This window comes from Terrapene carolina, unplaced genomic scaffold, assembly GCF_002925995.2.
Source record: "Terrapene carolina triunguis isolate 2854851 unplaced genomic scaffold, T_m_triunguis-2.0 Scaffold247, whole genome shotgun sequence".
Classification (NCBI taxonomy): Eukaryota; Metazoa; Chordata; order Testudines; family Emydidae; genus Terrapene; species Terrapene triunguis.
The window spans coordinates 7,639,422-7,644,928 of NW_020664598.1; positions in this window are offsets into that span (position 1 = coordinate 7,639,422).

Below are 5,507 nucleotides of genomic sequence, written 5' to 3' on the forward strand. Positions count from 1 at the left end.
GGTAGACGCGCATCCTTCTTTTTCGAAGGAAAGCCGCTACCACTGACATGCATTTTGTAAAAACGCGCGGGGCTGTTGCCAGGCCGAAGGGCAAGACCATAAATTAGAAATGGCGCTGGTTGACAGTGAAGCGCAGCAATCGCCGGTGGGTGGGCCGGACGGCGATGTGAAAATAGGCGTCTTTCATATCGAGGGCAGCATACCAATCCCCCGGATCCAGGGAAGGAATGATGGTACCGAGAGAGACCATACGGAAACGTGGTTTGAGCAAGTATTTGTTTAACTTGCGAAGGTCCAGAATAGGACGGAGGCCCCCTTTTGCTTTGGGAATGAGGAAGTATCTCGAGTAGAACCCTTTTCCTCTGAGGTCCGGGGGAACCTCTTCCACCGCTCCCACTGAAAGGAGGGTCTGTACCTCCTGCATGAGAAGTTGCTCGTGAGAGGGGTCCCTGAAGAGGGACGGGGTAGGTGGGTGGGAGGGAGGGGGCGAGGAAAACTGGAGGGTATAACCTGTCTCCACCGTGCGGAGGACCCAACGGTCTGATGTTATACTGGGCCAAGCACAGTAGAAATGAGACAGGCGGTCCCCGAAACACAGGGGTGGATCCGGAACGGAGATGGGTACACTGTCCTCGATCGCAGCTTCAAAACCCTGGCTTGTTTCCCGGCTGCGGTTTGTTTTGGCCTTGGGTTTGGCCTTGGTTAGGCGTATTGTTGCGCCTACACCTGTTATCCCTGCCCCTTCTGCGGTACGGCTCTTGTCGAGGGCGAGGATGGTACTGCCTTTGCGGAGGTTGGGGCTTAAAGGGCTTTCTCTGTGTCACCGGGGTGTGCATCCCCAAGGACTTGAGGGTAGCCCGAGAGTCCTTGAGGCTATGTAGCCTGGCGTCTGTTTGCTCTGAAAATAAGCCCGAACCCTCGAACGGCAGGTCCTGGAGGGTGTTTTGTACCTCCGGAGGAAGGCCAGAAGACTGCAGCCATGCAGAGCGTCTCATCACAACACCTGACGCGATTGTTCTAGCGGCTGCGTCGGCAGAGTCAAGTGAGGCCTGTAAAGAGGTTTTGGCCACCGCCTTCCCCTCGTCCACTATGGCCGCAAACTCAGGTTGTGATCCCTGAGGCAAGGCGTCCTTGAACTTGGACACTGATGCCCATGAGTTAAAGTTGTGCCTATTCAGGATCGCTTGCTGGTTTGCGATCCGCAACTGGAGGCCTCCGGACGAGTAGACCTTCCTGCCAAATAGGTCTAGTCGTTTTGCTTCCTTGGCCTTGGGGGCTGGGGCCTGCTGGCCATGCCTTTACCGTTCGTTAACCGCCGAGACGACCAGCGAACATGGGGCCAGATGGGAGAAGAGAAAGTCAAACCCTTTGGACGGGGCAAAGTACTTTCTTTCCACGCCCTTTGCAGTTGGCGCAGAGGAGGCTGGCGTTTGCCACAGTCTTATAGTTTGACTGGACCGTTTTTATGAGCGGGAGCGCGATCCTGGAGGGACCCTCTGGGCTCAGAATGTCCACCATCGGGTCCTCCTGCTCAACCGTCTCCTCTGCTTGTAGTCCCAAGTTGAGGGCTACCCGGCGGAGCAGGTCCTGGTGCACCTAGTGGTCAATAGGGGGAGGGCCGGACACTGTTGTGCCCGCCACGGCTTCGTCCGGTGAGGAGGAGGTGGTCATGGCCTTTTGAGCGTCCTCGTCCTCCTGTAACTCCTCCTCAGCGGGGCGGCCCTCCGGGGTGCGCCCCCTGCCCTGAGTCAGGGACAGTGCCGGGCTCGGTGCCGAGTCCGCCCTCTCTGTGTCAGGTGGTCTGGAGACCGTGGCCTCCGCACGGGAGGTAGGGCGGCACCGTGGGGAGCGGGACCGGTCTCCTGAGGGGCCCGATCTCGAGGTTCTGGACGGAGGGCCTTGTTGATGATAGGCCCACGGAGTCCAGAACGGCCACTGTCCAGGATGGCTCCAATGCGGCTGCCAAGAGGCCTCGTGCTGTCTAACGGCGTGCCCTCTGCGGCCATATCTGGAAAGACCCGAGCCCTCTTCCGATGCTAGGGACGGTGACCTAGAGGGCCACGGCGGTGCCAGTCCGGTGCCGTCGGGACCGGGACCGTGAGTAGCGCCGTGCCGATCTGGACCTGGAACGGTACCGTTGACCGCGGGACCGGGAGCGGCTGCGGGAGGATGGTCTTGGGAGCCTCGCCATCGAAGCGTCCCGGCGCCTGCTCGAGCCAGGCTGCTGGGGCGGTGCCTCGCTCGCATCGGGGCCTGTTTTGTGGTCCGTTGTGCGGCGGGAAGCCGGGAGTCCACCGAGGCGGAGCTCGACCGGGACCGGCGCCGTGAACGGTGCCGAGATGGCGACCGCGATGGGCGCATCATAGCCGGTTTGCCCTTGGATGGCAGTCGCGGCGGAATGTCTTTAGCGCGGAGTGTGCTTTCGGAGGACAATTCAATGAGGTCCTTTGCTGCCTCAAATGTGTCCGGGGTGGAGGGCTGTTACAACAGTTCCTCCAGCCCTTCCTCCTCACTCAACGCGCTCGTCCCGGGGCTCGACGGGCCCTTCGGCGCCGGAGCCACTGATACCGGGACCTGTATCGGGGCCGTCACGGCCTTGGCCGTACTTGCGGTCTTTGCCGGTGCCACCTTCTTGTGTGGGGAGCGCCCCCGGGCCTTAGGCTGGCCCTTCGACTTGGCCGGCGAAGACCACCAATGCCGGGCGTGTTCTCGCGTTGGTGGCACCATGGGCTTAGTCTGCACCGCCGGTGTCGGGTCGCGGACAGATGCCGGGGCACTCCGCACCGAAGTGGACGGTGCCGCGGAAGAGGAGGGCTGTAACGCCGCCTCCATGAGGAGCTATCTAAGGCGAAAGTCTCTCTCTTTCTTAGTTCTGGGCTTGAAAGCCTTACAAATTTTACAGCGCTCCTTCTGGTGTGCTTCCCCGAGGCAACGGAGACACGACTCGTGCGGGTCGCTCACTGGCATAGGCCTGCGGCACGCGGCACACGCCTTGAAGCCTTGGGCGTGCGGCATGCCCCGCCGCCCAGGGCCGGTGCCGGGGTTGACCAAACCCCTATCACCAAGAGATTTTGGTCTTTGGGAAGAACTAATCAACTACTTAACACTAAACACTTAACTATATTATGAACTGTTAACTATTGCTAATGGCTATGCTAAGGGACACTCTCAGGCGAGAGACAGAGTTGTTCCAACGTCGCCACGGGCGGTAAGAAGGAACTGAGGGAGGGTTGGGCCGGCAGGGGTATATATACGCGAGGGCGGGGCGCCGCTCTGGCAGGAGGGGAGACCCTGCGGGCCCGACGGGAGCCGCTGAGGGAAAAGTTTCCGACGATTCGTGCACGCGGCGTGCGTACACCTAATGTGGAATGGACGTGAACAAGCACTCGAAGAAGAAACTGTATTACTGTGTGTTTGCTTCAGCTTTCTCTCTGTACAGAACCCTGATCAGAAAGATTGTTCAGGAAGAGAGATGAATTTTCTTCTTCCCTAATGCCAGTACTATTGCTACCATGATCCTGGAGATAGACCCTGAGAGCACATGTAAGATCAGATTGGGAAAAGAAAAAAAAAAGCCTGCCATTCATCTGCAAAACATACTAGTCTGAGGATGGTAAGATGGACATATTTTGAAGACAAGCCTCTTTTAGGAACTTTCGATCTTTCAGACTGCGCCCTGCTCTACTTGTCTCTGATTCTCCAAGGACACCCAGTAGGCTACTAGCAGATCTGAGTTTGGAATTTCTCACAAAAATCTTTGCAGCAGGGAGGGTTGATAAAGCTACCTGCCACTGTGGAGAGAGGAAAAATAACTGGAGAGAACTTCAGGGGTGGGGCATTCCCCAGCTGTCAAGTCTCATTTTGCCCCCAAATTGCAAGCAGGTTAAAGTAGCCAGTATAACAGATCTCTGGACCTTAGCATGAAGAAACTATAGTTTAATACAAATCTGGGTTCTTTTTAAAAAAATCCTTCAGCGAGAGCATGAAATAATCCAGAAATTGGGCTGTTCACTGCTCTGTACATTGGCATCTGCAACAACCAGCCTGTTTCTTTCACCACTAATATGCAAGATTCAGGAGAAAGGATTTTCCCCCCAAACGCTTGTTTTAAAAAAGTTTCAAATCTTTATGAACGTTTTAGCCATTTTATACGGATCACCTCTAAAAAAATATTACTTACATAATAATTCTCATTCTTATCCTTCTTGAAACCTCATTTAATAGGTCCACCTATGTTAATCTATCCTGCTATTATGCTTTCACTTTCCCAAATATAAAAAGAATTTAAATTGGTTTCCATTTGTCATGTCTCCACATTTGTCTTCCTTTTTCAGACTGCAAGATCTGCAGGCAAGGACTGTCTGTGTTTTGAACAAATGCCAAGCATGCTGATAGTTATGTTTTGCTACACAGGATTAATTTAATAATTTTGTTAAATGGGCTATACAAATTTACTCTCTGGTCCTCCAGTCCCATTCCAGTTTGTTTCTATTTTCAGATCAAAGGTCTGATTGGTCCTCAAATGAAACATTCCTTCACCCAGACAGAAATTCAGATTATGTAAAAGTGATCATGTAAGAAGTCACACCGGTTAATAAGCATTCAAATGTTTACTACACAGCTACATACTACTAAATGTGTAGTCCTAGAAACCACCTATGCATGTTGTTTTCTGCTAGAGCTTAGTTTTCAACTTTTCCAAAAGTATCTCACAAGAAATCCAGCTTCTGATAGTGTAAAATCCCCCCCCCCCCGAAGGTTGGTCCAATAAAAGATATTATATCAGCCACCTTGTCTCTAACATCCCTCCCTGCAACATTTTCTTCTTCCTCCTCTGTTACCATTGAAAACACCACCTTATTCCCAGTCACACAGACTCAGCCAGGTAGTCATCTCAAATTCCTCCCAATAGTCTGGGTACAAATCTTGCTTTTACTCTTTATTCTGTTTTGAGGCTATGATCCTTCCCTCACAGTGCCAACAGCTAAAACCTCAACCATGATCTAATGAACTCCCATCTTTACTACTGCTCCTAACTTCCCCAACACATAACAAAACTGAGCCCCCACCAGGATGTGCACATCTGAATTGAGGACCACTTAATCATATTGTTGTAACCCTCATTCTTTCTTGTCCCCCTTCCCCTCAAATAACTTAAAATCAGAGTTTTCCCCATCTGTAAGATCTTTTCAGAAAGAGCTACAGCGTAAGCTGCATAGAACTCTGCCCACAAAGCAGCAAAGAGCTGTCCATACTTTAGCTGCCATGGACATCTCCCTCTTGGAACTGAGAAAGTATCAGTCTCACAGCTCAAGAATTTTCCATGCATGGAGAGTCAGAGACAAGCTTATTTCCTGACTGTAAACTGTTTGGGACAGAGACATGTGATTAAGACATTGGATTGTGACTCTGGAGATCAGCATTCAGTTTCCTGTGCCATTCGTATTCATTGGACCTTGGGGAAATTCATTTTCTCTCTCGATGCTTCAGTTCCCCCATCTGTTAAA